The following is an 11,069-nucleotide window of genomic DNA, read 5'->3' on the forward strand; positions in this document are numbered from 1 at the left end:
TGAAAGATATAAAAATTCACAAAAGATATAAAAATTTTATGACCCCCCAACCTGAGCCAAGAAAGTAGAACAGCTGGTTCACAGGCTCCAGGTTTCAGGAACTGTATGACCACAAAGAGAGGCAGAACTAAAAATACAGGTCAGCTGAGTTGTTCCATTCCGGTAACTGGCTGACCACAAGATAAATGATTGAACATGTTTAAATTCTTGAGAAAAATATGTACAGGATGTTTCCCACACTCCGCCCTGGTTTATGACTGACTGAAAAATGGGTTGGGACTTTCCACTATTTTTATAGTATGGGCTGGGACTTTCCACTGTCTTTTAGATAATTCTTCTTTGGTTTCCTCCTATCTCCCCTGGTTCATGGGTTTTTTCCTTTAAATACCTTCACTCCCAGGCCTCTGGGTAAAAACTCCTCTGCCCCTGCATGGGTTATGAACCTCGACCTCAGCGCACTGATCCCATAATAAACCTCTTGCTGGTTGCATCAAGATCAGTCTCTTGTGAGTTTCTGGGTGGCCATGATCTCCCGCGACTTGAGTGAGGGTCTCCCCTCTAAGGGGTCTTTCATTTGGGGGCTCATCTGGGATTTGCAACCACCCAGGTCTCCAGGAACCCACTTGGAGGTAGGATTTCACTTGTTTCGCTCTGTTCTGTCACTGTGTACCCGTCTTTCAGCGTCTGAAAAGTGCACTTTCAGTTTTCAGCCGCATTCATTTTGAGAGGAAATGGAAGGAGTGATGGGGCAGACATGCTGAAGGATCACCGGCTGTAGCCCTGGGAGACATCCCAGGGATCAGGGATCCCCAGGGATGCCTGGGTGACTCCCATCTGAAGGCTGAGGAAGATACGGTGGTTCTGGTAGAGTGGAGGACCTCAGTAAATTCAGCCATCTGTTTTTCTGGAGTGATATTGGCACTTACGATTGAGACGAGTTTTTATTATTCTCTTTGTGTGTTTGTTTTGTTTGTGCTCTGTGTTATTCATGACGATGGGGCAGACTGTAACAACTCCTTTGAGTTTGACCCTGGACCACTGGACTGACTTACAAACTAGAGCTCATGAGTTGTCAGTTGAGGTTAAGAAAGTACCGTGGCAGACTCTCTGCACTTCTGAGTGGTGAACATTTGGGACTGGGTGGCTGCCTGAGGGAACTTTTGACCTGACTGTTATTCTTGATGTTAAAGCTGTCATTCTCCAGGAAGGACCAAAATCTCACCCCAACCAGCAGCCCTACATTACTGTTTCGCAGGACTTGGTCCAGAATCCCTCTCTGTGAGTAAAGCCATGGATTCAGAGACGCAAGCCAGGCTCCTGAGTTCTGGCGCTCGGAGAGTCAGAACACAAATCGAAACCGAAACCGACATCCAAGTGTAAGCCCACAGCCCCTCCAGCTTCTCCGAAGATTTATCCTGACATCAAGGAGCCCCCCAAATGGCCGAGTCCTCCTCCCTACCATCATTCTCCATCCCTGGCCCAGCCCCGGTTCATCCCAAGCCCCGGCTCTGGCTCCGGCTCTGGCACTGGCTCCAGCCCCGGCCGGGGCCCCAGCCCCAGCCCCGACTCCTGCTCCAGGCCCAGCTCCAGTCCCTGCTCCACCGGGTGCAGAGATAGCAGGGCCGGGCTCAGGAACCCAAAGCAGAAGAAGAACCAGCCCTGAGGGACCAGACTCAACTGTGGCATTACTGCTGCGTGTCTTCGGGCGTTCCCGGTGGACCCCTAACAGCTTCAGCCCTTACAGGACTGGACTTTTTCTTCTGCTGATCTATATAATTGGAGAACTAATCATTCTTCTTTTTCAGACAGTCCAGCCAGCCTGACAGGTCTGGTGGAGTCATTAATGTTTTCTCACCAGCCCACTTGGGATGATTGTCAGCAACTCTTACAGGTCCTCTTCACTACTGAAGAGAAGGAGATAATTCTTCTAGAGGCCTGTAAAAATGTTCCTGGTGCAAACATGTGACTGACACAGCTACCAAATGAGATAGATGCTGGATTTCCCCTCAACTGGCCTGACTGGGACTACAATATAGCTGCAGGTAGGGCAGGATTGTCTACCGCCTAGCTCTAGCAGCGGGTCTCCAAGTGGCAGGGAGATGCCCCACCAATTTGGCCAAGGTAAGAGAAGTCCTTCAGGGACCTAATGAGCCACCATCCGTGTTTCTTGAGAGGTTAATGGAAACTTATAAACGTTAACGCCTTTTGACCCAACTTCTGAGGGTCAGCGGGTAGAAGTAGTCATGGCCTTTATAGGACAGTCAGCACCCGATATTAGGAAGAGGTTACAATGCATAGAATGATTGCAAGATTATACCCTGCAGGATGTAGTTAGGGAGGCAGAGAAAGTGTATCATAAGAGGGAGACTGAGGAAGAGAAGCAAGAAAGGGAGAAGAGGGAGAGAGAAGAGGGAGAAGACAGGCGAGACTGTAGACAAGAAAAGAACCTGACTAGGATTCTGGCCACAATTGTAGGAGAAAAGGATAGAGATAGGACAAGGTTTAGAAAGACAGGGAACCTGGGCAATAGAGGGCTGAAGCCGGGCGGAGGAAAAGAGACACCATGATGCCCACTGGACAAAATCAGTGTGCCTACTGTAAAGAGAAAGGGCATTGGGCTAGAGACTGTCTGAAGAAAAGAATAGGACACCTAAGGTCCTGGCTCTCAAAGAAGATGACTAGAGGGGACAGGGCTTGGACCCCCTCCCCAAGCCTAGGGTAACCCTGAGTGTGGAGGGGACCCCTATGAATTTTCTGGTGGATACCAGAGCAGAATATTCAGTTTTGAAACAACCATTGGGACAATTCAAAGCCAAAAAGACCATAGTTGTAGGGGCAACTGGGTAGAAGCAATATCCTTGGACTACATCATGAACTGTTGACCTAGGAAAAATACAAGTATCCCATTCCTTCCAGGTTATCCCTATGCCCTACGTCTTTGTTGGGAAGAGACATATTGACAGAACTGAAGGCACAGATTAAGTTTACTCAAACAGGACCAGAGGTGATCTAGGGAAACCCCATCTCTATGATAATGACCTTGAAACTAGAAGAAGAGTACCATCTTCATGACCCTCAAAAGCAGCAGGAAACCCCAGATATCATTGAATGGCTAACATAATTTCCAAAAGCTTGGGCTGAAACTGGAGGTATGAGGATGGCAGAAAGAGTTCCCCCCATAGTTGTGGGACTGAAAGCTAGCGCCACCCCCATTGGAGTGTGACAGTATACAATGAGTTGCAAAGCCAGGGAAGGAATTAGACCTCACATTCAAAGACTGTTACAACAAGGTACTCTGGTTCCCTGCCAATTGCCATGGAATACCCCCTTACTGCCAGTAAAAAAGCCAGGCACTAATGATTACAAGCCAGTACAGGATTTAAGAGAAGTCAATAAGAGAGTACAAGACATTCATCCAACTGTACCAAACCCATATAACCTCTTTAGTTTACTCCCACCAGAAAGGAACTGGTATACAGTTCTAGATTTGAAAGATGCTTTTTTTTTTTTTTGCTTGAAATTACATCCTAGCAACCAGCCTATTTTGCCTTCAAATGGAGATATCCTGACACTGGACTGGTGGGACAATTGACTTGGACCAGATTGCCTCAAGGGTTTAGAAATTCACCTACTCTCTTTGATGAAGATCTCCACAGAGATCTGGCCCCCTCCAGGGTTGAAAACCCTCAGATAACTTTGTTGCAGTATGTAGATGATTTACTTTTGGCAGCATCAACTAAGCCTGAGTGCTTCCAAGGGACCAAGAGACTGCGGGCAGAACTGGTTGAGTTGGGGTATTGAGCTTCTGCTAAAAGAGCTCAACTGTGCAGAACTGAGGTCACTTATCTGGGATATACCCTGAAAGATGGGAAATGATGACTGACAGAAGCCAGGAAAAAGACTGTCACCCAGATCCTTGTCCCAACCACCCTGTGCCAAGTGAGAGAATTTCTGGGCACCGCTGGCTTTTTTAGACTGTGGATTCTGGGGTTTGCTATGATAGCAGCCCCTCTATATACCCTCACAAAGGAGGGAGGGGAGTTTATTTGGACCCCTGAACACCAGAAGGCCTTTGAGGACATCAAAAGGGCCTTGCTAATGGCACCAGCATTAGCCCTACTGGACTTGACCAAGCCCTTTACTCTATACATAGATGAGAAAGCAGGAGTTGCTTGAGGGGTCCTGACCCAAACCTTGGGGACATGGAAGAGGCCAGTGGCATACTTGTCCAAGAAACTAGACCCAGTGCCCAGTGGATGGCCTACCAGCCTAAAAGCCGTTGCAGCTGTGGCCTTACTTGTCAAAGATGCTGATAAGTTGGCTCTGGGACAACAGATAACTGTTGTGGCACCTCATTCTCTTGAGAGCATTATCCAGCAGCCCCCTGACTGATGGATGAATAATGCCCACATGATGCACTATCAGAGCCTGTTGTTGACTGAAAGGATGACCTTTGCACCTCTGGCCATCCTGAATCCTGCCACTTTGCTGCCTGAGACTGATGACTCTTCTCCCGTCCGTCACTGTTTTGACATCCTGGCAGAAGAAACAGGTACTCAGAGTGACCTGAAGGACCAGCCCTGGCCAGGAAGTCAAAACTAGTATACAGATGGCAGCAGCTTCGTGGTTGAAGGTAAGCAGATGGCAGAAGCTTCAGTGGTGGATGGAAAACAAATAATCTGGGCTAGTAGCCTGCCAGAAGGAAATTCTGCCCAAAAGGCAGAACTTATCTCTCTGAAACAAGCCCTACAAATGGCAGAAGGGGAATCCATCAATATCTACACAGACAGCAGATATGCTTTTGCCACAGTTCATATACATGGTGCAATTTATAGACAAAGTGGGGTGTTGACATCTACAGGCAAAGATATTAAAAACAAAGAAGAAATACTGAGCCTCCTTGAGACCATTCATCTTCCAAAAAAAGTGGCTATCATCCACTGCCCTGGGCACCAGAAGGCTCAGGACACCATTGCAAAAGGAAACCAGATGGCTGACCTGGCTGACAAGAAAGCTGCCAAGGGAACAATGATTTTAGCAGCTAAGGGTTTCAGAGACTATTTTGAAACTCGAGATAGCAGTTTCAGGTACACTGCTGACGATCATTGAGTGATGGACAAGCTGGGCTTTCACTCTGAAACCCCTTATGAGGTAGTAGAAACCAAAGATGGTAAATTAATCCTCCTCCAAGAAGAAGGTAAGAAATATATCACTAACCTACATTATCTGACTCATCTGGGAGCAGAAAAGTTAAAAGATATGGTAAGATCTTCTGAATATTATGTTTAGGACTGTCTGGTTTGGCGGAAGCCATGGTAAAAGACTGTAGAGCTTGTGCTTTAACCAATGCAAGACTTTCCATGTATACCATGGGAAAGATACTGAGGGGCGACCACTCTGGAGCCTACTGGGAGATGGACTTCACAGAAGTCAAACCAACTAAATATGGATACAAATATCTTTTAGTTTTTATAGACATCTTTTCAGGATGGGTTGAAGCCTTCCCCACTAAGAATAAAACTGCCAACGTGGTGGCCAAGAAGATCCTAGAAGAGATCTTTCCAAGGTTTGGAATACCCAAGATAATAGGATCTGATAATGGACCTGCCTTGGTTGCCAAGGTGAGTCAGGGACTGGCCACACAACTGGGGATTAATTGGAAATTACACTGTGCTTATAGACCCCAGAGCTCAGGACAGGTAGAAAGGATGAATAGAACCATTAAGGAGACCTTAACCAAATTAGCATTAGAGACTGGTGGTAATGACTGGAGAGCCCTCCTTCCCTTTGCCTTGTTCCAAGTTCAAAACATTCCAGGATGATTTAAGCTTACATCCTTTGAGATTTTGTGTGGGAGACTACTGCCACTTACTGAGACAGGCATAGTGTATGATCCTGTTGCTGACTTTTCTAAACCCTGTCTGCCCACATGAAAGCACTTGAGGTGGTCCAGCGCGAGGTATGGGAACAGGTGAAAGGATCCTACAAGACTGGAGACCCGAATGTGCCGCACCAGTTTCAAGTGGGAGACATAGTCCTAGTTCGATGTCACTGAGCCAGTAGCCTTGAGCCGTGTTGGAAAGGACCATACCTGGTGCTCCTGACCACCCCCACAGCCATTAAGGTTGAAGGCATCTCTGCTTGGATCCACACCTCCCACGTAAAGAGAGCACCGAAATCCTCCAAAGACGAAAATGAATGGGAACTGGAAAAGACTGCTGATCCTCTTAAGTTGCACCTGCACCACAGGTGCCCTTCAGGTGATGGGGAATAACCCCCATTCTCCCCAAAAGTTGACTTGGCACGTTTCCTCACAGACTGGAGAAGTGGTGTGGTCCACCTCTAAAATAGCCCCACCATATTCATGGTGGCCTACCCTCACTCCTGATTTCTGTCAATTGGTGGCCGGGTTAAACTCTTGGGATAGTCCTGATACAGACCCCCAAAAGATGCCCCTAAAAGTTTCTAAGAGATATTCACCTGTGGACAAGTTTGGATGTGGGAGTCCAGAGGCAAGATGTTATTTAGGGAAACTAGATTTGTATGTTTGCCCCCAAGATGGCCGAGATTGAGCAATGGCCCAACGTTGTGGGGACATAGAAAGCTTGTCCTGTTCTGCTTGGGGATGTGAAACTACAGGAGAGGCTTATTGGAAACCCAGTTCTTCTTGGGACTGGATTGTAGTACAAAAAAATTATACTTCCCCAACGATGTGCTCAGAGAGGAGTGCAGGCTTCTATGGCCCCAGCCCTACATGCTTACCCCTAAACATTACCTTTACTGGCCAAGGATGAACTGAAGATACATCAAAGTGGCTGAAAGGAAGGATGTGGGGCCTTCGGTGGTATTTCCCAGATAGATTACTTAAGTCCGATTTAGGCGCCACCTTTACAATTCAGTTAAAAATAGAGAGTCCTCCTGCTCAACCCATAGGTCCCAACAAAGTGTGATCTGAACAGAGACCCCTTGCCCCGGTTGCTCCAGTTGCACCTCAAAAGCCATCAGAAAATAGTCCTCTTACTGAACACCCCCTGAGGTTGTCCCTAACCTCAACTCTACCTTTCCCAAGCACTGGACAAAGGTTGCTAAATCTGATTCAAGGGGCTTTTATGGTGCTAAATGGGTTCAGACCTAATACGACAGAGTCTTGTTGGCTTTGCCTCTCCTCAGGACCCCCTTATTATGAAGGTGTTGCAGTGACTGGGACCTTTAATAATACTACCAGCCATGATGCCTGTGTCTGGAACAGTAAAAACAAGCTGACCCTTACTGAGGTCTCGAGACAAGGGGCCTGTCTAGGAAACCCACCCACTTCCTATAAACATCTATGCAATGAAACTCTTGAGAGTCCTAAGACTCCTACTAACAGATACTTAGTGCCTGAAATTGACAAATGGTGGGCTTGCAGTTCAGGATTGACCTTTTGTATATCCACCTTTGTCTTTGATGTGACCAAAGACTATTGTGTACTTGTGCAGCTGGTCCCGCGGGTTTATTATCACCCCACTAGCACCCTTGAAGATGAGTTCAACATGAGCCCAAGGCGCTTCCATAGGGAACTGATCTCTTTGACCTTAGCCGTCCTACTGGGACTTGGAGTAGCTGCAGGTGTGGAAACAGGCACCTCAGCAACGATACAGACCCCTCACTATTTCCATGAGTTAAGAGCAGCCATAGATGTAGACCTAAGGGCCCTAGAACAGTCGGTATCAACGCTTGAAGAATCATTAACCTCCCTCTCAGAAGTTGTCATACAAAATAGAAGAGGATTAGATTTATTGTTTCTAAAAGAAGGTGGTTTATGTGCTGCTCTTAGAAAAGAATGCTGTTTCTATGTAGACCATTCTGGGGTGATTAGGGACTCTATGAACAAACTTAGAGAGAGATTAGACCAAAGACAAAGAGACAGAGAAACCCAACAGAGCTGGTTTGAAAACTGGTTCAACAGATCCCCGTGGATGACCACTCTGATATCTTCACTTGCTGGTCCCCTTTTGCTTCTGCTTTTGCTTCTGACTATAGGCCCCTGTGTGTTAAACAGATTAGTTACATTTGTTAGAGAAAGAAGAAGTGCTGTCCAGATCTTAATGTTACACCAACAATACTGAACTTTACCAATCCAAGAAAATGAAGGCTATGATGACACTGAGATTTAGTTCTATGATTAGAACTTTACATTACAAGAAGTGGGGAATGAAAGATATAAAAATTCACAAAAGATATAAAAATTTTATGACCCCCCAACCTGAGCCAAGAAAGTAGAACAGCTGGTTCACAGGCTCCAGGTTTCAGGAACTGGCTGACCACAAAGAGAGGCAGAACTAAAAATACAGGTTGGCTGATGCCAGAAGCCAGGACCCTCGCCCTTACCCTCACCCTCTACCTTTCCCCACCTGTACAATGTCTCCTGCAGCTTGGCAACCACAAGATCCTGCTTGGCAAGCAGTGTATAGCAGGGAGACCATAACTCAAAGCAGTGTACCATATCTTCTGAAGAATAGCAGGTAAGTCATAATTTAAGGCAGTGTACCGTATAGACCATGACATGTTTCAAGGCACAGGCCAAGAAGATTCTGTACTTTTTCACCACCTGGCCCCTCTTACCCCCTCCCCTTGTAAAGCATGCTATAAAAAAGCATTTCATGTTCAAATACATGACTCTTGATAAGCAACTGTTTTCTTGAGTCCTTTCCCTCTCTCTCCCGTTCTTCTTTCAGGTTGCGGTCCTCCTCGCCCCCACAAATAACTAGGACCCACTGGTCGGTTCAAGTGGTGCCCAATATGGGGCTCGAGGCATGGATCCCTCCGGACGGACCCTCATTGAGAAGTGGCCACGACATCAAGATTGAGTGAGACAGTGATCGTCACCCGCGACCTGTCGTCCTCGGATAAGTTTCATTTTCATTCCGTCCCATAAGAATGGGCCATTCATTGTCTAAGGAGGCATCCTTCATACAGGACCTCAAGCATGCACTCAGAGAGAGAGGAATAAGGGTTAAGAAAAAGGATCTTATAAGTTTTTTTATTTTTATTGATGAGAAGTGACCTTGGTTTATGATTGATGGTCCTACCATCCATCCCAAGAAATGGCAGAAGGTAGGTCGTGAATTAAATGAGAAAATTAAAACTGAGGATGATGCAATTGTTTCTGCAACAATTTTTTCCCTTTGGGGCATTATTAGAGATATTATTGAGGATGCAGATAAAGATACGGGGAAGCGACAACTTTTGTCTGTTGCTGAATTTTGCTTGTCACAATCTCGGCTTAATTCTACCTGCCCATCTCTTCAGCCCTCTAGGCCTCCGTCTCAGGCTTCTGTTTCTTTTACTCTCGTAGATATTCCACCTGAACAGGTTCCCCCTCCTTCTGATCTGCCTCGCCTCTATCCAGATTTATCTTCTCCTGATTCCTCTCCATTGGTCTCTCAGCCTCCATCTTATAATTCTTCAGCAGTTTCTGAGTTACAGAGTCCCTCCCCCACTCACTTTTGCAATCCTGTATTGCAAAAAGATGCTTCCCCCTGTCCTGCTGCTAAGCATCATTTTTCTTCTTCTCTGCAGCTCTCTCGACAGACTCCCCCGGCTGCTCTCTCCGAGCCAGAGCCTCTGGAATCCGGTGATGCTGTCATCCTTGAAAAATACAGCCCTGACTGGTCTCCTCCTATGGCACCTTCTGCTCCTTCTTCCACGCTTGCCTTTTCAACTTTCCCTGCCACTTTACCTAATTCTCTTTCTGACATGCGAGATCGCCTCTCTTTTCAAGTTCGTGAACTGACAGACATTCTCCGCCTTCAAAAATAAATTTTCCATCTTTCGGTCCTTTGTTCTTCCTCTGTTCCCTCACAAGATTCCCTGCATTTAGCCTTTCCTGTAACCCAATCCCAGGTTCCTTCTTCACAGACACCTGCAGCCGCAGTTTCTGACTTGGAGTCTCAACAAACCCCACCACTTCCCCCTGCTACGTGGTCGGGTGGAGCCCGGCGGCCCTCCCCCTCCTCTACGCCTGCCATACCCCCACCTTCTCGTCTTGCTCCTGCTTCTTCTTCTCATCCCCCCTGCAAGCCCTCTCGGACCCCCCACCTCCAGTCCGAGACTGAGGCTGATTCCTCTGAGAACGAGCCCAATTCAGACATTGAAAATGAAAGTGATCAGGATGATTCTAATAGTGATCCCACAGTTTTCAAAAACTCCGTTTTAAACATCTTGAAAAGCTGAATTTTGCCATTAGGAATTAGGGCCCTAACACTCCCTTTACTCTTTCTCTTCTTGAGAGTCTTGGCGGGGGCGGGTATTTAACTCCTAATAAATGGCTCACTTTAGCCCAGTCCATTCTGACTCGGGGACAGTTCCTTTCTTGACAGGCAGATTGGGCTGATTGCTGCCGCTTTTAGTTCTGCTGACCTTATTATTTCCTTGGTAAATGTTTCTTTCGAGGCTATTCATAATACCAGCGAACCTAATTATCAACAATGCTGGATTTGTTTTTCACCTATTCCTCCCTTCTATGAGGGGATAGCTATCCTCTCCCCTCCCACTTTTACCAGTGCTGGCAATAGACTCCTTGGGACTCATTGGCCTGAAGGAGGTCTTACTCTTAGCTCCATTTCAGGAATAGGCCTTTGTCTTTTGGGACCCTTCATGCTCCCCCCTAGGGACTTGATTCCGGTCTGTAACCAGACAATGATTCTTAATGATACCTTTTTATATACTCTGACACCTAATGGTACATATTTTGCCTGTGCTTCTGGTTTGACTCCTTATATATTTAATCCCAGTTTTTTATATTTTAAAGATTATTGTGTAATTGTTACCATTCTTCCACATTTCTTTATACATGATCCAGAGTCCTTCCTTAATATTATAGAACAAGGATCTTCTTTAAGAACCAAGAGAGAACCCCTGACTGCCCTCACCTTGTCTGTTATATTAGGAACTAGTGCCATTGGTGTAGGCACGGGTATAGCTTCCTTGGTGATTTCCAATAATCATTATGCTCATCTCCAATCCCTCATTGATAAAGATTTAAATAATTTGAGGGAAGGAATACAAGACCTTAAGGACTCTGTGGC

General features: G+C 46.4%; 1 pseudogene; it reads left to right on the top strand.

The window, feature by feature from the left end:
- The first annotated feature begins 994 nt into the window (after positions 1-994).
- Positions 995-10,215, top strand: LOC114618007 (annotated as a pseudogene).
- Positions 10,216-11,069: the final 854 nt, after the last annotated feature.

This window comes from Grammomys surdaster, unplaced genomic scaffold, assembly GCF_004785775.1.
Source record: "Grammomys surdaster isolate TR1022 unplaced genomic scaffold, NIH_TR_1.0 139, whole genome shotgun sequence".
Lineage (NCBI taxonomy): Eukaryota > Metazoa > Chordata > Mammalia > Rodentia > Muridae > Grammomys > Grammomys surdaster.